The sequence below is a fragment of the Acinonyx jubatus genome, chromosome B2, assembly GCF_027475565.1.
Source record: "Acinonyx jubatus isolate Ajub_Pintada_27869175 chromosome B2, VMU_Ajub_asm_v1.0, whole genome shotgun sequence".
NCBI lineage: Eukaryota > Metazoa > Chordata > Mammalia > Carnivora > Felidae > Acinonyx > Acinonyx jubatus.
The window spans coordinates 117,787,657-117,810,974 of record NC_069385.1 but is presented as its reverse complement, the minus strand read 5'-3'; the positions used below and the strand labels follow the sequence as shown (position 1 = coordinate 117,810,974).

General features: G+C 41.6%; 1 long non-coding RNA gene and 2 pseudogenes across 1 annotated transcript; 2 read left to right on the top strand and 1 right to left on the bottom strand.

Annotated features, from left to right (window-relative positions):
- The first annotated feature begins 109 nt into the window (after positions 1-109).
- LOC128315657 (uncharacterized) lies at positions 110-1,791 on the top strand. Its single transcript, XR_008298649.1, has 2 exons — positions 110-1,033; positions 1,149-1,791. It is a non-coding gene; the product is annotated as an uncharacterized LOC128315657 (long non-coding RNA).
- Positions 1,792-3,170: 1,379 nt separating this feature from the next.
- Positions 3,171-5,124, top strand: LOC106976078 (acyl carrier protein, mitochondrial-like; annotated as a pseudogene).
- An 8,505-nt stretch (positions 5,125-13,629) lies between these two features.
- On the bottom strand, positions 13,630-13,734 carry LOC113599007 (uncharacterized; annotated as a pseudogene).
- Positions 13,735-23,318: the final 9,584 nt, after the last annotated feature.

The following is a 23,318-nucleotide window of genomic DNA, read 5'->3' as shown; positions in this document are numbered from 1 at the left end:
CCGCGCGCTCAGCCCACCACGCGGGCCCCGCCCCTAGGCAACTTCGTGCCCTCTCTAGGCTGCGCGGAGGACCTTGCGTCTCGGTGGGCCGCTCCGTAGCTCGCTTGGGGAGCGCCGGTCCCGGGTTGGACCGGAAACATGGCGACCCGGGCCTCGGCGATTCTGCGAGGCTTGGTCCCCTCACTCTTCACGTTTCACGCGAATCATCTTTTTTTTTTACTTTTTATTTATTTATTTATTTTTCGATGTTTATTTATTTTTGAGAGAGAGAGGGAGAAGGAGACACGGAAGCCAAAGCGGGCTCCAGGCTCCAGTCTCTGGAGTTGTCAGCACAGAACCAGATGCAGGGCTCCGACCCAGAAACCGTGAGACCATTACCTGGGGCGAAGTTGGCCGCTTAAGGGACTGAGGCACCCAGCCGCCCTGCGAATCATCTTTAAAACTGCTTTTCCCCATTGTATTTCCTAGTGGACCACTAAAGAGGAAAAAAAAAAAAAAGGCGGTGTCACCCCTAATATAAGGAAATGACCACTGTTGCCATTTTAGAGACTTTTACTCCTATAATTTTCTACATAGAGTTTAATATTTTTGTGTTTTTGTCATCTCCAATTTTCCTACTTGATTTTGTCACGTTAAGCGCTCGCCCCTCCTTCCCACACTGTGATACCCATTGTAATACTACGTTGACTGGATTATCATCGCTTATTTATTCATTCTGTATCAAATCACCCACACTGAGCCCAGGAATACCAGCCTTCCACTGAATAGCACCACCGAAGTGGATCTCAGCCTGTCCTTAGGGAAGTGCTGTGAAGCTTGTTACCGTTTTCACCCCAGGGACGGTGCTCTTGTTACACAGTCCCTCTCTATAATCACTCAAAGGAGGACATTTTTATGGTCTTGGTATCAAGAATAGAGCAACGGGTTAGTTTTGGCCTATGGACCCAGGGAGTTTTGAATTTGAGTTGAGCTGGTTGTTAGAAAGCTAACAGCAAATCTTACCAAAGGATTAAGGGGACCAATAAATGCAAAGGTGACTTTCTACTCAAATCTGTTTATTCTCTGAATGCAGCCTGCTTCCATGTTTCTAGAGATAACATTCTTGCCTGGCCTAACAATAAGAAAATGTTGGTTTCCTTATTTTGCAGAATCAAGGTTTCAGTAGAAACCAGCCAGAACCGGTTAAGACAGCCAGCCTTCTCTTTGAGCATGCACCTGTGTCTGACGGATGAATATTTGATACAGAAGGGTCTAAAACCCCACCCTCGAATCATACCAAGGAGGCCATTCTCTGATCATAGAAGAGGCATACAGAAGATATGTGAAGGTACAGCCAATGAAATCACTTCAATCCTTCCCTTACTTAATAATTACCTTTAACTGATTTTGAAATCATGTAGCTCCTTTTCCCTATACCCAGATCCTTTTTCATTTACCTTTAAATATCCCTGACTCTCCCCCTTTGAGAAGAGGAATTTGAGGATTGCCCTCCCTTCTCCTTTGGTTTCCTCTTTTCTTTTTCTTTTCTTTTCTTTTCTTTTCTTTTCTTTTCTTTTCTTTTCTTTTCTTTTCTTCTTCTTCTTCCTCTCTTCCTCCTCCTCCTCCTCCTCCTCCTCCTCCTTCTCCTTCTCCTTCTCCTTCTCCTCCTTCTTCCCTCCCCCTCCTCCTCCAACTCCTCCTTCTTTTTTTTCAAGTAAGCTGGATGCCTAACCAGGGGCTGGAACACACGATCCTAAGATCAAGAGTTACAAGCTCCAGCTCATCCTGAATAAACCCTTTCCTTGCTGCATACTTGATGTCTCAGTTGATTGGCTCTGCTGCACATTGGTCCTACGAACCTGGGTTTGGTCACAAATTTGGTGAGCCAGCCAGGAACTCTTTGACCTTGGTTCAGTGGCCCCAGCTATTAATGGGAGTCTGGTGGTGAGTCTAAGCAGCTGCCTAGGCTCTTTGTCCTAGAGACCTTACTCTGGGGGCCCCACCCCACTTCAGCTCCACTGACCTTCAGGTGCTTAATTTAACTCTTGTGGCAAAGGAAACAGCTTTTGGTTTCAGTATGGACAGATATCTCTTTGGTGAGCAACCTCAGTACAAGTGACTAAATTCTTATTTCTTCCTCTCATTTGGTGGCCTCCAAATAAGGGGTTTTTGTTTGGCTCTCATAGCCTTTTTTTTTGTTGCTTGATTAAGAAAAGGTTGACTGGTTGGGGGGGGGGGGGTCGGTGCCTGGGTGGCTCAATGTGGTTAAGTGTCCAAGTCTTGATGGTCATGAGATTGAGCCCTGTGTTGGGCTCTATACTTGATGTGGAGCCTGCTTAAGATTCTCCCTCTCTCTCTCTCTCTCTCTCTCTCCCCCTCTGCTCCTCCCCCCCCCCTCAAAAACAAAAACAAAAACAAGTGGAAAAGAGAAGATTGGCTAGGAAGCCATTTGATTCAGTTGGTGAAGCCCTGACTTTTAGAGTGGAACTAGAGAACCTTTGTTCACAGAGGTACTCTTGGCTTCATTTGGCTCATTTGTTGCTGCAGCTTTTGGTATCTTTGCATTAAACTGGCTGTGTTCTAATTGGAAAATAAGAAATGACAATTTGATCCCTGCATGCAGCCCTTTGGGCTATATTCTCCAAAACTGGACAATGTTTAGTTATGAATCTATGAAAAGGAAAAAGATGATCTTTTGCAACAATGCTTGGCCACAATATTCATTAGACTCTGGAAAAAAAAATAGCCAATTAATGGATCCCCAAAGTGTAATACCATCTTGCAATTAGATTTGCTTTGTAAAAGGAAAGGTAAGTCTTTTTTTTGCTTTTGTATCAAAATAAGCCAGCTCAGAGAAGATGTAAAATTCTACTCCAACAAACCAGTGACAATAAAAAGACTGTGTTGCCTGATCCTCACCAGGGTGAGGAGGATGATTTATTGATTACTTTAATTAAACTCCTGTACAGCTCTTCCTCCCTATGGGGGCACTGGAGCTACTGTCCCTTCTCAGCAGCCCCAGTCCCAACAGCCTGAGCCCCTACAGGGCCCTAAACCAGGACCCTCAGCCTTAGGGGGTCAACAGGTAGGAATGGTCTCCCCTTCTCATACCCTGACTCAATTTGTTCAGTGAGCCACTCGTTCCCACGGAAGACAAAATCTGCTAAGGCAAGTCCCAATTGGAGGCTTAGATGCGGTGGGGATAACCTATAGGAATGATTTGGGTCCACTCTTCACTTGAAATTTTTTTTAATGTTTCTTTATTTGTTTTGAGAGAGAGAGAGAGAGAGAGAGAGGGAGAGCACAAAGAGAGGGACAGAGAGAAAGGGAAACAGAGAATCCCAAGGAGGCTCCGAGCTTTCAGCACAGAGCCCGACACAGGGCTCGAACTCACGAACCATGAGATGATGACCTGAGCTGAAATCAAGTGTCGGACACTTAACTGACTGAGCTACCCAGGCACCCCTGAATTTGTTTAATTGGAAAAACAGCATGCCTACTTACAGAGATGACCCCAAGAGGATGGAAAATCTGTTCCCATCTATTTTTGTCACCCACAACCCCACTTGGACAGGTGTACTAAATTTGTTAAATATTCCCTCATTTCTGAGGAATGCCACATGATGCTAGGAAAGGCTAGGGAAGAAGTTAACTGGCTACATGCTAAAACTCTAATAACTTCCTAAGAGCTAATGCCATACTGCCCACTCCTACTGTGGATCCCAACTGGAACATCAAGGTGGAGACTGAGGTAAGCTTGAACACTATCACGGTGATATTTTAGGTGGATTAAGAAAAGGGGTCCCTACTCTGTGCAAAAGTTTTTTTTAATTTTGATGTAGTCCCAATAGTTTAATTTTACTTTTGTTTCCCTTGCCCGAGGAAAACATATCTAGAAAAATGTTTTTATGTCTGACGTCAAAGAAATTACTGCCTCTGTTTTCTTCATGTCTTATGGTTTCAGGTGTCACATTTAGGTCTTTAATCCATTTTGAGTTGTTTTTGTACAGTATAAGAAAGTGGGGGCACCTGGCTGGCTCAGTCGGTGGAGCATGTGACTCTTGATCTCGTGGGGAGTTCAAGCCCCACGTTGGGTGTAGAGATTACTTAAAAGTAAAATCTTAAAAAAAAAAAAAAAAAAAGAGTGGTGCCTGGGTGGCTCAGTCCGTTAAGCATCCAACTCTTAATTTTGGCTCAGGTTATGATCTCACAATCGTAGGATCAAGCCCTGTGTCGGGCTCTGTGCTGACAACCCACAACCTACTTAGAATTCTCTCTCCCTCCCTTTCTCTCTCTCTCTCTCTCTCTCTCTCTCTCTCTCTCTGCCCCTCCCCAGTTCATTCTTTCTCTCTCTCTCTCTCTCTCAAAATAAATAAATTAAAAAAAAAAAAAGGAAGAAAGCATAAATGGAATGAGGACCCTTCAGACTTTCTTGAAAGAATTTTTGAGATCCTGGGTCAGCATAGCCATGGTGGCTGTGTCCTTTCCACTTGTGTCCGCCGACTGCCTGTGGCCTTTGTGCCGCTGCCCCGGGTCCCCATGCTGGCCGCAGTCCGGCCGCTCAGCAACACCCTGTACCCGCGGGGGCCCAGGGGAGGCCTAGGTTTCCGCGTCCTGCCTTGATGCCCTGCCTCAGTGCTCACACAGGTTCCAATAACACATTTGTGCCGCCAGTATAGTGATGCGCCCACTTTGACACTAGAGGGAAATCGAGGACCGTGTTCTTTACATCTGAAACTCTATGACAAGATCGACCCTGAAAAGCTCTCGGTAAATTCCCACTTTATGAAAGACCTGGGCTTAGACAGTTTGGACCAAGTGGAGATTATCATGGCCGTGGAGATTATCATGTCCACGGAGAACGAATTTGGGTTTGAAATCCCTGATACAGATGCTGAGAAGTTAATGTGTCCACAAGAAATCGTAGATTACATTGCAGATGAGAAGGATGTTTATGAATAAAATATCAGACCCCATTTTTTCACTGAGAGAAGACTCAGAAGATGCTGGCAAGTGTCTGGAAGTGAGAACGCGTTTTGGCATTATTGCTGCCTTTGACAGAGTAATTCTGTTTAGACTTGTATTTAAATTGCCTGTTTTGCCCTTTGAAAATAAATCTATAAAACCAAAAAAAAAAAAAAAGAATTTTTGAAAACATTCAACATGATGTTTTTTGGGCAAAATGCCCCAGCCATTCAAAAGAAACTCCAAAGGCTGGAGATGCATTAGGAATATCTGTGTCACAATTGGTTGAGGTTGCTTTAAAGTTTTTAACAGCAGAGACCAAGTGCAAGAAAGAAAAGAGCATTAGAAAATGAAATAGCAGGCTACCTTGCTGGCTGTTGCCCTAATTCAAGGGAAGCCAAGACCAGACTGAGGACCACGGAACAGGTCAAGGTCTACCCCAGAGAAGAAATTTGAGTTCCTTGGACCCTAAAGGATGCCCCAATTTGGGGCTTCAACAGTGTGCCTGTTGCAAAGAAGAGGGCCATTGGAAAGAGGAATGCCCCAAGCTCACAAGGTATCTTGAAGAGACAGAGCAACAAACCACCTGTCAGATGCCTGAATTGTCTGGTGACCAAGAATGAAGGGGCCCAGGGCTTCCTTTGAAACTTGGAAACCTGTCATCATTTCCCATGAGGAACCCTGGGTAACAATGGAGGTAGAAAAACAAATTTACAGACTTGTTGATTGATACTGGGGCCACATATTCAGTACTGAACTCCTGGCTCTCTCTGCTACCAAATCAAGCCATGGCTATAACGCGAGTATCTTACTAAACCTTCTTACAACCACTAGCCTGTCAAATGGGGCAAACTCACCTTAAACGTAGCTTTTTGTATATGCCTGAATGTCCCATCCTTTTACTGGGATGAAACCTATTAACTAAATTGAATGCTGAATCTACTTTAGCACCTGCACATCGATGTAAAAGTACCACCAGAGCAAGCTTGTGCCTTTCAAGCAGAGGTACCACATCAAGGTGGAGAAGTCCTATAAGAGCTGCCTGAAGAAGTTATCCAAAAGATAAGAATCAGATGTTTGGATAGATGGGAAGCTGGGGCGAGCAAAATCAGTGACACTTGTGTATGTTAAATTTTGTGATGGGATAAAGATTCTGAACTTCAGTACCTATCAAAGGAACAAGCCAAAAGGGGGCGTTCAGCCCATTCTCTGTGCCTTCTTGGAATTTGGCCTCATCGGCCCTTGCTAATCCCCATACAATTCACCTATTTTGCTTCTACAAAAATCAGGCATCCAAAACTGTTCACTTTGTGCAAGATTAAAGGGCCATGAACCAGACTGTGGAATATATCCACTCGGTGCTACCCAATCTATATACTCTCTTAAGAACCTCTCTCTCTCCCCCTCTCTCTCTGCCCCTCCCACTCTCTTCCCTCTCAAAATAAATAAATAGACTTAAAAAAAAGTTTCTTAAAAAAAAAAAGGCGGAACTCATTGCCCTAACAAGGGCCCTTCATTTAGGTAAAGGAAAAAGGGTAACTATACATACTGATTCTAAATACACTTTCTCAGTGATTCAAGCACATGATACCTTACTGAAAGAAAAAGGATTGTTAACTATAGGAAATAAAGAAATTAGACACACCCAAAAAGTTCTAAACTTGATAATTGCAGTAATGAAACTGAAAGAACGAGCAGTAGTTCATTGTCCAGGGCATCAGAAGCCAAGTAATTATATAGCTCAAGGAAATAATCAGGCTGATCAGGCCACCAACCTGGTAGCCCATATGAGGACTCCAAACCCTCTATGATGCCTTTAGTGGCAGACATAGACTTAACTAAATACCAACCAAAATATTCCTTGTAAGACCTAAGAAAAGCTAGGGAATGGGGGTTTGGGCAAAATGCTGGCATGAAAGTCAGCTGGAAATATAATTAAAAAGGAATATTCCTTATTCCAGAACATATTATGGAAGAAATAGTTATATTCACCAAAGCACCCATCATGGATGAGATGCTACTCTTTAGTGGATCCAAAGGTAAATTGTGGGCCCCAAACTCCAGATAATTATCCAAAAGATAGACTAGAAATGTGAAGTTTTGTGCTAAGGACACTCCTAGGACTGGGCCCCACCAGTTCTAAAAGATATAAAACTTGGGGGTGCTGGCTGGCTCAGTCAGTAGAGCATCCCAGTCTTGATCTTGGGATTGTGAGTTTGTTGGGTGGACATTACTTTATATACATATATATTTTGGGGCACCTGGGTGGCTCAGTCGGTAGAGTGTCCGACTTCAGCTCAGGTCATAATCTCGCAGTCCGTGAGTTCGAGCCCCATGTCAGGCTCTGTGCTGACAGCTCAGAGCCTGGAGCCTGCTTCAGATTCTGTGTCTCCCTCTCACTGCCCCTTCCCCAGCTCATACTCTGTCTCTCTCTTTCAAAAACAAATTAACATTAAAAATAAATAAATAAATTACATACATACATACAAACATACAACTTAGAGGCAATGAACCTGGAGAGGACCAGCAGATATTCTTCACCATTATGCAGAGAGTAACAGATAATTTTCAATATTTGCTAATATTTGTTGAACTTTAGAAGTTGAGGCCTTTCCATGACATTCAGAGAAGGCCTCAGAAGTTGTCAAAACACATTTTTTTAAAGTATGTATTTATTTATTTAATCTCTACACCCAACGTAAGGTTTGAACTCATGCCCCTAGATCAGGAGTCACATGCTAGCATGTATGGCTGGCTGAGCCAGCCAGGTGCCCCCTGTCAATACACTTTTAAACAAAATCATACCTAGGTCTGGATCACCACTGACACTTCAGAGTGACAATGGAGCAGCATTTGTGGCAAAAGTCACACAAGCAGTGTCCAATGCCTTAGGCTTTCGATGGAAATTACGTGTTTCCTAGAGACCCCAATAGACTGGGAAAACAGAAAAAATAAACCACACATTTTAAAAGACTTTATCAGAGGTCTGCCAAGAAACCATCTTAACTTGGGAAAAAGTCTTGTCAGTTGCCCTACTTTGGGTAAGAGTGGCCCCTAGAAGTAGGCATGATTTAAGCCACTATGGAATGTTACATGGAAGACCCTTTCTACACTCTTTTCATGGCTTAGGAGTTCCTGATGTTGCTCACATTAAGCAATTGGATACTATCAGGTATGTCCCAGCTTTAGGAAATACTCTAACTGCTGTACAGATTTACTTCCAGCAGTTCGATGTATCCCACAGATGTGCCCTTATACCACCCCTGGAGACGTGGGGTTGTTAAAAACCTGGGAGAGCAAGCACCCGAAGGACCAGCTCAATCCTCAATGGACGGGACCTTAGGGGGTGGCGTTGACCACCCATTCTTCAGTGAAACTGAAGGGAAATTCAGCTGCAGATTCCCACACTCCCATTGAACTGGTTCCACAGGAATCCACAGGTCCCCCACACTCTGCCAGCAAGGAGAACATAGAGGAGAACCTTACTACCAGCAAGCTTCTGACAGACCTGAAATTGCTGCTTAGAAGAACTGGTCTGAGAAACCAATCAATAAGGAACAAATAGCCTGTGACCTGCTAATAGCTTATATGTTATGAATGTTATTCCTTTTTCCCTTCCATCTTTCTATTGTTCACAGCCTCTTAAGCTTGAAACAACAGTTCCATGATTAGGATTTTTCAAACTTGGCCAAGGTTGGCAATCTTTTTCACTGCTCGATATGTTGCCCTAAGTCCCACTCAGTACATGACCATAGCAACCCAGTAGTAATGCCTATAACCAATCTTGCTCTGGTCATTAATTTTTTAATACATCTAAATCAACACACTCCATTAGCTTATAGAGTCAGGTTAATCAGGCCTGGCTCCCTCACTGCTCCCATCCCTTGTTTCTTCTTACCTATCCCAAAGCATGAGTATCTCACATTCAATGACTGGAACTCACCACCAGAAGCTTGCAGTTCCACTTATGCTTAAAATATAACCAGAACAATTATTCACCTCTTGTAAAATTAATTGAAACTTTTTCCTTTCACCACCTTCCAGAGACTTTTGGGAAATATGCTGTTTTCACAATAGTTACTCATCTTTTTCTACTCTTCTCTATACAATACTGAGAACAGAAAGAACTTGGCAATATGGCCCCCCCCCCGCCATTTCTCCCCGAATGCCCTCTTACCAGTTACACTAACCTTAACCATACTTCTTATTTCAAACAATACCTTCAGTGACCCTGCAAAAATGAAAGTCCTGACTCCCATAAATTAACAGGAGTGCTATGTGTATCCCCAGGTTATTTGTGTGTGTGAGTGAGTGTGAGTGTGTGTGTGTGTGTGTGTGTGTGTATTGTATGTATGTATGTGTATATATATATATATATATATATATATATATATATATATATATATATATATCACGGTCTCCCCTGGGGATAATGGTTGAATGGCTGGAGCATGGGAGGTATGTCTTTTAGGACTTTCGGTCACCTCTTATTCCATATATAATTCCAATGAAGTCAGTCATTGGACCAGTTCTCTCAAATTGTTCTATAGGTGAAAAAGAGAAGCCACAAGATATTCTGATTATCCTCCCCCAAATCAGGAAGATGTAATTCAGTACTTGTTCAAGAGAACCTTATTGCTATGGCGGGGAGTGGCCTTGCATGAACATATGATTGGAAACGTTTCAATAACTTTAGGAATCGTATCAAATGAAACTGTCCAAGCCACACCAGCCCAATAAGAAGCCTTAGACCCTTTGGCAACAGTAATCTTAGATAACAGAATTGCTTTAGATTATATTTTAACAAAACAGAAGGTGTTTATATGGTGGCTAATTCATCATGCTGCACATGTATTAATACCTCCATGGAAATTGAAGTTCATCTTAACAAAATAGGGCAAGTTACTTGGCTACAACAAATCTCCCCTAAAGCCCTAGACTCAGATTTTGACTGTTTTTCAGGGTTATTTTCGCAGAACTCCCAAGGAATTAGATCAGTTTTACAAGGATTACTCAGATGTGGATTATCCATATTTATTTTTATTGTTTTTATTTTTTTTTATTTTTAAGTAGGCTCCACACCAAGCATGGAGCTCAACTCAGAACTTGAACTCATGACCCTGAGATTAAGAGTTGGACACTAGGGGCACCTGGGTGGCTCAGTTGGTTAAGTGTCTGACTCTTGGTTTCAGCTCAGATCATGATCTCATGATTTGTGGGTTCGAGCTCCCCTTTGGGCTCTGTGCTGACAGTGCAGAGCTTGCTTGGGATTTTCTCTCTGCCCATCCCCTTCTCACTCCCTATCTCTCTTTCTCTCTCAAAATAAATAAATATTCCATAGGAATCTATCCCCAAAACCAAGATCACACTTTACCTGCTGTATGTTAGCCAATTTGACAATAAAAAATAAAAATAAAAATAAGTAAATATTAAAAAAAACAAAAAACAGGGGCGCCTGGGTGGCTCAGTCCGTTAAGCATCCGACTTTGGCTCAGATCATGATCTCGCGGTTCGTGGGTTTGAGCTCTGCATTGGGTTCTGTGCTCACGGCTCAGAGCCTGGAGCCTACTTCTCTGCTCCTCCCCTGCTCATGCTCTGTCTCTGTCTCTCAAAAATAAATAAATTTTTAAAAAAAAAGAAAAAAAAAGACGCTTAACCGACCGAGTCACCTGGGCACTCCAGATTATCCATATTTCTAATTCTTCTTTGCTACTTAATCATAAACTATGGTATAACATGTTGTACAAGAACTCTTAACCAAAGTACAAACATTTTGGTAATGCAGAATGTTGGATTTCAACCTGAAACTAAGGGATATTTCAAATATTTCAAATATTTCAAATATGCAAATAAATGCAAAAGGTTTCCTTCTTCTAACCCTGATCTCTGCCCCATTTTAGCAAGAAGTAGCTAGAGCGGTTCTCATCCCAATTCCCTTGAGAGTGAGGAATGGTCAAAAGATAGTATTGAAACCAGTAACCAAAGGGATAATGGGACTCATAAGTGCAACTGTTAGACTCTCTTAGATTCTTATTTCTTCTTCCTATTTGGTGGCCTCCAAATAGAGGGTTTTGGTTTGGCTCTCTTAGCCTTTTTTTTTCTTGCCTGATTAATAAAAGTTTGACTAGGAAGCCATTTGGTTCAGCCTGTGGAGTTCTGACTTTTAGGGAGGAGCTAGCACTCTCAAAGGTTCTCTGGGCTTCATTTGGTTTGTTTGTTGCTGCAGCTTTTGGTATCTTTAAATAAAACTGGCCATGTTCTTTTCTTTTGTTTTGGGTTTTGTTTTTTTGTTTTTTTGTTTTTTTTTTTTTTTTAGAGAGAGAGAGAGAGAGAGCGCACAAATCTTAAGCAGGCTCCATGCTCAACACAGAGCCTGATTTGGGGCTGGATCCCATGGCCCTGGGATCATGACCTGAGCCGAAATCAAGAGTCTGACACTCAACTGACTGAGCTATGCAGGTGCTCCTTTTTCTTTTTTAAAAATATTTTTATATTATTTTTTGTTTTAGAGACAGTGCATGAGCAGGGAAGAGGGGCAGAGAGAGAGAGCGAATCTTAAGCAGGCTTCACGCTTGGCAAGGAGCCCAGTGTGAAGCTCCCTCCCACCACCCTGGGATCATGACCTGAGCCAGAATCGAGAGCTGGATGCTCAACTGACTGAGCTACCCAGGCACCCCAAAACCAGCCATATTCTCATTGGAAGATGGGAAATGAGAATTCGATTCCCGCATGTAGCCCTTTGGGTTGTATTCTCTAAAACTGGGCAATGTTTAGTTATGAACCTATGAAAAGGGAAAAGATTATCTTTTTTTGCAATACTTCTTGGTCATAAGACTCTTTAGACTCTGGAGAAAAATGGCCTGAAAATTGATCCTTGAATTATAATACCATCTTGCAATTAGATTTGTTTTGTAAAAGGGAGATGTTTGGAAATTGGGTTTTTGATGTCCTTTCCATAAAAATTAGTAAAGCAAAGACTGTAATATTCTGTTTGCGTCTTGGTTATGTATCTCTGTGTGTTCCTATATGTTGTAAATGTGAGATATTTTCTCTACCTCTGAATGGTATTGCTAAAATTAATTCGTAAAAGAGCTCTATTTAGTTGGTTTAAAGACAAGTGCTTGTAAGAATTAGGCATTCTAAGACTCAGAAAGATAGAAGGTAACCCAGGGCACCTGGGTGGATCAGTTGGTTAAGCATTTTTTTTTTTTTAAGATTTTGTTTTTAATGTTTATTTGTTTTTGAGAGACAGAGAGTGAGTGGGGGAGGAGCAGAGAGAGAGAGAGAAGCACAGAATCCAAAGCAGGCTCCAGGCTCTGAGCTGTCAGCACAGAGCCCAATGTGGAGCTCAAACTCAGAGCAGTGAGATCATGACCTGAGCTGAAGTGGGATGCTTAACCAACTGAGCCACCCAGGCACCCCTAAGCATCTGACTTTCACTCAGGTCATGATCTCACGGTTCATGAGTTTGAGCCCCACTTCAGGTGAGCTCATGCCCCACTTTGGATGAGCCCTGCTTCTCTGTCTCTCTCCCTCTCTCTGCCCCTCGCTCACTTGTGCCCTCTCTCTCTCTCTCTCTCTCAAAAACAAAACAAAACCAACCAACCAACCAAACAACTAACCCAAATGTTTTTCAAGTTCATGTGATCTGGGAAAATATCTGTTATTAAAGCTAACTTGAGGTTGTTAGTTTAATTAGACATCTCTTTAGAGTTATCCACATTAAATATAAAACTTTTATGCTGCTGTATTTACTGAAAGTCAAATAAAGTTCATGTTATCTCCATTGCAACATTTGTCAGAAAAGAAAAAAACACTTAGAATCATGATTGACTTTGTCTAATGCGTCACAAAGTTTAACAGGTAATCTAAACATAAATGTTGAGAACAGATGAACAGATATAAATGAGATAAAAAGGTTTATAGGTAAACTTTTAGAAATGTATTTCTTTTCTTTTTTTAAGTTTATTTATTTATTTTGAGAGGGGGGGAAACAAGGAGAGAGGGAGAGAGAATCCCAAGCAGGCTCCTAGCTGCCAGCCCAGAGCCCAGTACAAGGCTTGATCCCATGAACTACAAGATCATGACCTGAGCTGAAATCAGTCAGGTGCTCAACCACTGAGCCATCCAGGTGCCCCTATAGGTAAACTTTTAAATAGCTTCCAAAATCTTTGCTAACTTGAAACTTTAAGGTGTTGCTCTGTTAAATGATAAGTAAAGTTAGATTCATTAAATATCCAGATCATTTCTAAATAAGATAAATTAATAAAACATAAGTTTATTAAAACATTGGTTTATCTGCTTTTGGCTTCCTATTACACAAAAACAAATGATATTTGGGTCTATTACTAAACATGTTTTATGTCATGCTGAAAAATTTACTATGAGAAGGTGCATTTTTTTAAATGTTTCTTTATTTTTGACAGAGAGAGAAAGAAAGAGCGCACAAGCAGGGCAGGGGCAGAGAGAAAGGGAGACAGAGGATCAGAAGTCAGCTCTGTGCTGAGAGGGGAGAGGGGGCTTGAACTCACCAACCATGAGATCATGACCTGAGCCAAAGTCACATGCTGACTGAGCCACCCAAGCACCCTAAGAAGGTGCATGTTTCTAAAAATTATGAAATGTATCCATAGATTAGCCAGTCTAAAGAACTGGTAAAGAAAAAGAAAAAGAAAAAGAAAAGAAAAGGGGAATATTAGGAATGGGAATACATTTATTTTTAATATTTTATTTTTAAACTGATAAGAACAGATACTACACTTGATCTTAGCCAAAAGGCCGAGAAGCGATAATATTTTATTTTTAAGTAATCTCTACACCCAATGTGAGGCTCAAATTTACAACCCCGAGATCAAGAGTGGTATGCTCTACCGACTAAGCCAGCCAGGTGCCTAGGGATAGGAATACATTTTTGTTGAGGGAAAAGAAAATAATTTTGTCCTAAAGTGAGACTGGTTATTAAAAATTTTTTTTAAATATTTATTTACTTTTGAGAGAGAGAGACAGAGAGACAGAGTGTGAGTGGGGGAGGGGCAGAGGGAGAGGGAGACACATAATCCAAAGAAGGCTCCAGGCTCTGAGCTGTCAGCACAGAGCCTGACTCCGGACTTGAATTCATGAACCCTGAGATCATGACCTGAGCTGAAGTTGGACGCTTACCTGACTGAGCCACCCAGGAGCCCCGAGACTGGTTATTTAAAGAGGGAAAACTTAGGACAAAATCTGAAAAAAAAGAAAGTTGTAGAAAGTTTGGAAGAAGAGAATCTTTGGAAAACAATTTTATGTATGGTCAGGATTGACTGAGACTGGAGTGAATGAATTTTAATATTGGAAGTACACTGATATAAGATTAGAATTTGTTTTTCCTCTCTGTTAAAATGACAAACTTTTCTTGGGTTAGTTGTCTGTTCTTAATAAGCAATCATAAGGGCACCTGGCTGGCTAAGTCATTGGAGCATGCAACTCTTGATCTTGGGTTGTGAGTTTGAGCTCCACATTGGGTATAGAGATTACTTAAAAAAAAAAAAAAGTAAACAAAGATTTTTTTCTTTAAAAAAATTTTTTTTAATGTTTATTCTTGGGGGGGAGGGGCAGGGAGAGAGGGAGACACAGAATCCAAAGCAGGCTCCAGTGGCTTGAACCCACAAACCATGAGATCGTGACCTGAGCCAAAATTGGATGCTTAACCGACTGAGCCACCCAGGGGCCACGATTTTTTCTTTACGTTTAATGCAATTGGTCTAGAAAAACAAAGTATGTTTTGTCTTCTATGTTCCGTGTTTGATCACTTAAGAAAGTTGAATCTTCTCAATATTAAAAGGGCTAAATGTTGATAACAACTACGTAACCTTCTGTATTTGCCTTTAGAATCTCTTATTGCCACCTTGGTTAAATAGATGATTAAGTATTAAGTTTTGTAATGATCTGTAATCCTATTTAGGCATGTGCCTAAAGCTAATATTTTTGAGATATTTGCCAAAATTCAAATTTTAAATGAAGTCTCCTTGACTAATTAGGCTTTTTTTTTTTAATTTGGTATATCAAATTACATGGGAAGCATTGTCAAATACATGATAACAAACCTTCTTGGGTTATATGAATGAATGCTATAACAGTTCCAGAAATTATGTAACATTGCCAAGGTTTTGATATGTCCTGGTATAAAGTCATTGCTTGTAATTCTAATTATTGAAGTGTTATGTGTCACAGAAATAGACAGATTTCCTTGTCACCTGCACCTGAACTCTCTTCAGATCTTTAACCACTTTAACCATTTTTGAGTCTTTTATCATTTCTAGTTATTATTTTACTCTGATGCTCTTGCAAATATATTCCAGCTGTGAGGAGATTCATGGAGAAGACTTTTGACAAATAAAGGTTTGTGATACCTTTACAATAGTAAATGAAACTGAGTAAGAATTTCCAGAACTAATGGGAAAACTGCACTCAAACAGAACAAGAATTAGTAACATGGGACTGAATGAATTGAGAAAGATGTTATATTTTTATGACTCTTATTTGAAACATTGCTGTTTCTCTAACGTTTGCTCTTCCACATATAAGGAAACTCTTTCTCTTATCTATGACTTAGAGATATTTGGTGAAATATTCCTTTGTAAGCAAATATGAAACATTTTTCTCCCTTTCTGATCCCTCCAGAATTTGGGAACTCTCAATGAGTATTTTTACTTTCATGGCAATTACAGTTCAATAAGAAATTGTTCTCCTTGTAACAGGACACCAGTGGAAATATTGGTCATATTACTAAAGGTTTGACTGGAATGTCACATTTGAGGGAGACATGCATAGTCTCAGATATGTCCAAACAGCTTTAAGGAACTAAGATAAACTTTATGGAGCCATTGATGTCCCCTTGGAAAAAATAGGGCTTGTACCTTGCTTACAGGGTTCCCAGTAGCTCTATGGGAAGTAGGGAAGATCACTTCTTGGCAAGCTCAGGAACCTCGGGATATTTTGGGGACCTCAAGAAGAGAGGAATTCACCCAAATCTATAGGTATTACAGGCAAAGTCTGATGGCAAATATTGGGCTTGGCTTCTTAGCCTCAAGAGGCTATTAAAAGTTCAATCTGAAATTTCTTATAAAAAGTTCCAGCAAAACAGATTTAAAAGAACCTATGTGGCTGGCCAATCACTATTGTTGCCGTATTTACATAAATAATTAGGCCAAGTTTGTTAAAACTGGACTAATTTTACAAATAAATTAGTCTTAATTTGGCCATCTTTAGTGGAAATGAGGGTGATTTTAGAGAGAAAAATTGTTTCAGTAACACGCCTTTGTGGATGTTAGATTCCAGTTCTAATTGTCTTTGAGTGTTTGTTAAACGACTGGGCTGGATACTGAATTCTTCTGGTTTCCTCAAATATCTGACTATGATTCTCCAAACCAAGGTTTCCTATTTTCTCCCATTCTCTTGAGTTGGAATCATTGAGAACTAAAACTGCCCTTTTTCCTAAAGTCTTGCAAACTGAAGGCAAACAGCGTGATGTAAATTTTAGAGAATTTGCCACAACGGTGATGTGTAGATGAACTTAGTGCCTGTTGCTGTATGGGCCACTCAAGAAGATGACCAGAGGGACACCTGGGTGGCTCAGTCGGTTAAGCATCTGACTTCAGCTCAGATCATGATCTCGTGGTCATCAGTTCGAACCCCACGTCGGGCTCTGTGCTGACAGCTTGGAGCCTGCTTCTGATTCTGTGTCTCCTACTCTCTGCCCCTCCCCCACTTGTGCTCTGTCTCTCACTTTCAAAAGTGAGTAAATGTTAAAAAAAAATTTTTTTTTAAAGAAGATGACCAGAGACATCCAAACTGCAAACCAGGAAAGTCTATCAGACAGCCACCGCCTACCCTCATTCCATCTGAAGATGCTTGAAGCCTGACATCTAGAAATCTTCTCACTGGCTTCTCACTGTCAGGACTGAGACACTGGATTTATAATTTGCCCCAACCATTAACCTGTGTTTTTCTTTTGTTTCCATAGAAATGCTTCTTCTTTTTTTTTTCTTTAAGTTTATTTATTTATTTTGAGAGAGCAAAAGAGAACCAGCAGGGGAGGTGAAGAGAGAGAGGGAGACAGAGGGTCTGAAGCAGGCTCTGTGCTGTCAGCACATTGGGGCTCAAACTCACAAACTGTGAGATCATGACCAGAGCCAAAGTCAGAGCTTAACTGACAGAGCCACCCAGACACCCTCCACAGAAGTGCTGCTTATTCATTACCTGATTGCCTCCATATTATAGGCCTGAGAGCCCCCACCTGCAGGACCACCTCCTGAAGTAAGACAGCTGTTTAATCGAACTAACCTATTCTCAAGACTAAGACTGGTTCATGAGATATGGATCAGACTTTGTATGTAAGGTCCAGAACAGAGCAGTTAAACTCTGGCTATGAGGGAATAATGTTGATCTGTGATGTTTTTCTAAGAAGAAAATCTTGGTCAAACAGGGGATCTTGCCATTACTTCTAACCAGCTCTGGGCTTGTCTATGTCTTGGCAGTTGGAGAGTAGGAGAGGTCTACTTGCTAGGGAATTTGGTTCCCCCTCACTCTGTTTACAATTCCAGTGAACTTTTAAACTTTTTATGAAGCAAAAAGGAAATCAACACCAGATAGGGATTACTTGCCTGGTTATCAAAAGGATGGATCTTGGTATTCATTTGGGAGAACATTTTTAGTTGGCCAACAAAACTGTTCTTGCCATTGTTGCCCAACAATAAGAAAGTAAATCTGTTAGCCAAGGTAGTGCTTGCTAAACACATTGCTTTGGACCATATTCTTCCAGAACAGGGTAGAATGCCACTGCTAACACAACTTGCTGTGTTTATATTAATGCTTCTGAAGTTTTATTTATCTTTGAGAGAGAGAGAAGAAACTGTGTGTGAGTGGGGGAGGGGCAGAGAGAGAGGGACACAGAATCCAAAGCAGGCTCCAGGCTCCCAGCTGTCAGCACAGAGCCTGATGCGGGGCTCAATCTCACGACTCGTGAGATCACGACCTGAGCCGAAGTCGATACTCAATGGACTGAGCCACCCAGGTGCCCCAGAAAAGGTGATTTTATTAAAGCATGGGGACAGGACCCATGGGCAGAAAGAACTGCACTAGGGTTGTGAAGATTGGCTATACACTGTGGAGGTGGGGGAAGTAAAGTTAAGAGGAAGTTTCTTAAAGCGATTTCCATATGCTAAAGAAGACTCACAGATTACTGGAGGTCTAGCTATTGTCAAGCTAAGGTTGTTTTTCCCTCTAGCAAAGCATTATCCTTCAAATAGTAGGAAGTTCCTGGAGATTCGGCTGTTGATAAGATTGCCCTTTTCATGTAATATTACTAAGATATTTGTAAACTGATGGAGACTCTTTAACCGTTTGTTTTCTGTCCTTTCCTTTGTTCTTGGGCAGCTAGGAGTGCCTGAGGAATGTCACACATATGGGGTGGGGGGGGGGGTGGTTGCTAGCATATGCTTTGTCCTCAGCTTGCCCTTATCACTTTTCATTTATTAATTGGATATGTACTAATCAAGTGTGGTTTCCAATGTTGCTCCAAAATGGCCAAAGAAGGAACTAATATTTTGGTTATGCAGAATGTACATATTAAGCCAAGTACCAGGGAATATTTCCAACAAAGTACAAAGTTGTTTCATCCCTCAGACCCTGAAACTGCACACTTTTCCAGCAGGAAGTAGCCAAAGCGATCGTTGTCCCAATTCCTTCAAGAATGAGGAATGATCATAACTTGGGGGGAATAAAAATGTGCCCCATAGGATTAATGAGGTTAAGACTAACAGGAAATTTAAAGCTTGTTTTTCAGAGATCTGTCTCTCCCTAATCAGCTATTATTTCTTTACAGATCCCACTAACAAACCCACTAGCTGTGTCCATAGAGGGCTGGACTGACATAAATGAAGGTCACTGATACGGTTCCAGCCCGAGAACAAGCAATGCCCTGCATTCTGTCCCTGAGATAATAAGCCCAAGATCCCATCCAGTGTATACCGGCTTTCAGAGCATGTGCATAACCCCTCTTGTCCTACAGATGACCTCCTGACATCAGGGGCCAAATTTTGCTTCATTGTAATGTTACATCTCCACCCCAAAGTGAACATGGGATGTATGTTACATGTACGTGTGCTCAGTGCACATGCTCCATCTTTCCTCATGAATACTCATGAGTTTACCTGCTGTTTGCATCGATATGTATGTAATCCCAACCCCTAAGATTATAAAAATTTATTCTACTCTGACTTGAAGGAGGCAGAGTTGAGCCAGTCTCTTCTGTCTCCTCCTTTTGCTGCCTCTCAAGCCATTTCCTTGCTGCGTACTGGACATCTCAGTGCTTGGCTTTGCTACGCGTCAGGCAGATGAACTTGGGTTCAGCTATACTATTTGCAGTTGCTTATGTTTAAATCAATTTTCAATTAATTAAAGTGGTAAATTTACAAACAGATTTTCTTTAAGTTTTTAAGTTTAACTTGCATAACTTGGATGTTCTATTTAGAAATCTTGTAATTTTTGTATAAAAATAAAAGCAATAACTTGTTCCTTGATTAATGTTCAATTAGCCCATGGGCTTGACATATTAAATTTGCTTGAACATTACTCTTGCCACTTACAAAGCTAGCTAATTAAATTCTCTTACATATTTAAGCTACATTTATAAATTTAATATACTGGATTTTTTCAAGCAACTCAAATTCCTCATAGGGCAAATTTACAAGTCAAACAAGAAAAAACCTTAAGCATGTAAATGACTCTCATAAGCCTAATAATTCAAGCTTCTAAATGTAGCAAATCAAGTTATCTTAAAGATTTCAATACTGTTTACAAACATAATCAAATTACTGATACCTTTCAGCTTCAAATTACAAGTCTAAGATAAATTACATGATTCAATTTGAAATCACAAGACTGATCTATCAGATTCTCTAACATGCCAACTTCTTTTAAATATTATACACATATTAAAAACACACACAGACTATCTCAATCTTCAAAAATCTTTTTCCTGACCTTACACAAATGAAGTAACATTATGGACTTACTTTACTTTTTTTTTTTTTTATTTAAAAAAAATTTGGGGGGCGCCTGGGTGGCGCAGTCGGTTAAAGCGTCCGACTTCAGCCAGGTCACGATCTCGCGGTCCGTGAGTTCGAGCCCCGCGTCAGGCTCTGGGCTGATGGCTCAGAGCCTGGAGCCTGTTTCTGATTCTGTGTCTCCCTCTCTCTCTGCCCCTCCCCCGTTCATGCTCTGTCTCTCTCTGTCCCAAAAATAAATAAAAAAACGTTGAAAAAATTAAAAAAAATTTTTTGTTAATGTTTATTTCTGAGACAGAGAGAGAGCATGAGTGGGGGGGGGGGGCAGCGAGGGAGGGGGACACAGAATCCGAAGCAGGCTCCAGGCTCTAAGCTGTCAGCACAGAGCCCGACGCAGGGTTCAAACTCACAGACTGAGAGATCATGACATGAGCTGGAGCAGCCGCTCAATCGACTGAGCCACCCAGGCGCCCCTGGACTTACTTTTAGTCATTTCTATTTTCCTCCTGGAGGTGGTGGTAGAATAAAATGTTTTCTGTTCATATTTTTCTTGCCATAATTCTACAATCATCTTATTGATTTTTCCCTATAACTAAAGAAAAGTCTGATAATTGTCCTTCTAAATGTAAAACTTGGTTTAAACAAAACTAATAAATGTATTAATTTATATTATTTATCTATGCAAAGTAACAAAAATAACACTTATGTTAGAGTGAATGATGCAACTAACCATTACTTTATACCATCCTGTTCTTCCTTTAGTAAACTTTTTTTTCTTCATCTGTAAAATGGGAATAGTAATTTCTGTCTTAGAGAGCTATACAGCCAAACGAGACATCTGTCATAAGTATAATAACTCAACACATGTTCATTTCCTCCTTTCTCCTTTTTTGCCACTACAGCATTTCCCGAAAACTCAGATTAATGTGGAGAAATCCCAGGGTCTCTCTTTCGTCTAAGTGTAATGGGTAGGGGACATATCTAGGAGGCGTTTTGTGAGACGGAAGAAAAACGACTTTCTCTGGAGAGGAATCCCTCTCCTCACTCTGATCCCTCCACTGTCCACAATGGGGTTTTGAGATGATTTAATGTTTTAAAAAATAGAAATAGGGGTGCCTGGCTGGCTCAGTTGGTGGAGCAGTGACTCTTGATCTTGGGGTTGTGGGTTTGACCCCCACGTTGGGCATAGAGATATCTTTTAAAAAATGAAAATAATGTGGATACGGTATTTATATCTTTGTTTAAAGGATGTGTTAAGGATTCTAAGTCCATATGAAGACAGTCTCTTCTATTACACTACATGTTATACTATACACTATATTACATATCACTATATAAGGGGGGGGCGGGGAGGAGGGATTGCCCCACACCCTCACTAGGGTAGCACTTTGCTCTGAACCTACACAGAACTCTTCTCTCACACAGCCCAGCAGCATTGTTACTCAGGATCCTAGAAACCTCGTTCTTTTTCAGTAAACACGGGAACCCATATCTCTAAGCCCAACCCAGAGCTTCCCTTGCACTCTGATTCACAACACCCCCAATTCAGAGATGCTGGACGGTGCCAAATTCACCCCATCTTTCCCTGGTGTGGTCCACCTGAGAATTTTACCAAGAAAATGATCCCATTCTAGAGGAAGCCTCACTGCCTGCCAGAAATGAATTGGAGAAGTTTCTCTCAGTAAAGTCAGAGGTCAGGTGAGAAAGGGGTCAGATCCAAACATGAGAAGGTTGGTGAGTGCAGCCTGTGTGGGGCCAATCATCACAAAAGTCTGAATGTTGCGAAGTAGTTTCACTGTGTGATGTGGTGAAGCAGGCAACTTTGAAGAACTGTCTTCCTGCTGTGTTCTTAGACAAAGCTGGGAAAAGTTGAAGCATTAGGCACCAGGAATGATTCCAAGATTGCAAAGCAAGAGTTGAGATAAGTGGAGCAGAGAGTTTTTCTGATTTGCATGTTGATTTCAACAATGGATGCCTACTCAGATGTTACTCTCCAGATGTCACTTGCACACCTTCATGCTCTCCCCTCCATTTGGTTGCCAAATCCCATACTCCAGGTGGAGGGAGATTCTGTGGCTTTAGCCCCTTCAGCTATTAAGTGATTTTCTCAGAAAAGTCTGTTTTCTGCTCATATTAGTTCATCACCTGACCTTGGTCTTGTGAGGCTGCCCCTCTACTGGATCATTCATACAGTTTGCTGGGGATCTGCTACCTGTCCTATGGTCAATAGGCCAGATCACTGCTTTTTGTTCCCTTATTATCCGGTGGGCTGAATTTCACCTCCCCCACATCTTTGATATGCCATAGTCTGGTGTTTACCTTTTTAACATGTCCAGCAATTGGTGAACATGCCCCAGAAGCTGGGTTTGCTGGTTTTCTGGTTCCTGACCTTTGGACACTTCCAGCAATCTTTGGTAACTCCATTCCATCTCTCCCTGTCAGGCACGCGCGTGCGTGCGTGCGCGCGCGCACACACACACACACACACTCACACACAGGATTAGAGATTGAATTAAATCCATATTTTACAAGTGTCTTTGATCGGGGCCTTTACATCTGAGGTGGGTACAACTGGAGAAGGATATGGTGGTGGTTTTATTTTAATTAATGAATTAATTTTAATTTATTTCAAAGCTATTCAGATGGTTAGGTCATAAACTTATTCATTTCACTGAGTGGTTTGGGCAAAGGAAGGATTTTGTCTGGATGGACACCTAGTGACCTGAAATAAACTTTTTTCAGACGAGGTAAACTAGCAGACACATGAAGGTAAACTGTGGGGTGGGGCGGGGAGGCAGGGAGATGCCGGGTACAAGGCCAAGGTGGATTTCATACCCACACCGCTCAACTGAGCAGACGACACCCAAACACGCTTCTCTCCCGGGGCTGGACTGCCCCAAATCACTGGCCCCAAAGACTCAGGAATCTAGACCTCTTTGATGGAAACGAAGCTACGATTTCAGAAGAACCACCATTTTGAGAATTTAACTTCCTTAATACCTGCCTATCCATCTGCTCCCCTGCACCCCCATAAACCCCTGCCTTATCCTATGCCTCCCAACTTCTCACGCCTTCCTTTCGGCAACCCCGGAATGCACTTAGATTTCGGTTTTGGAAACTTCATTCTGGAGGAATAAAGGGTGGAGTGGAGGGGACCAGGGTAGACTCCAGCCAAACGTTTTGGGGCTCCTCATGCCTTACAGGATAGAGTTCCAACTCCTTCCTTACAGGGGCAGAGACCGCCACAGTTCGCGCCACTGCCAGCCCGCCTTCTTCCAATGAAAGTCTTCCAGCGGTTCTCAAAACCCAGTGGGGAGGTGCGCCCGGGGG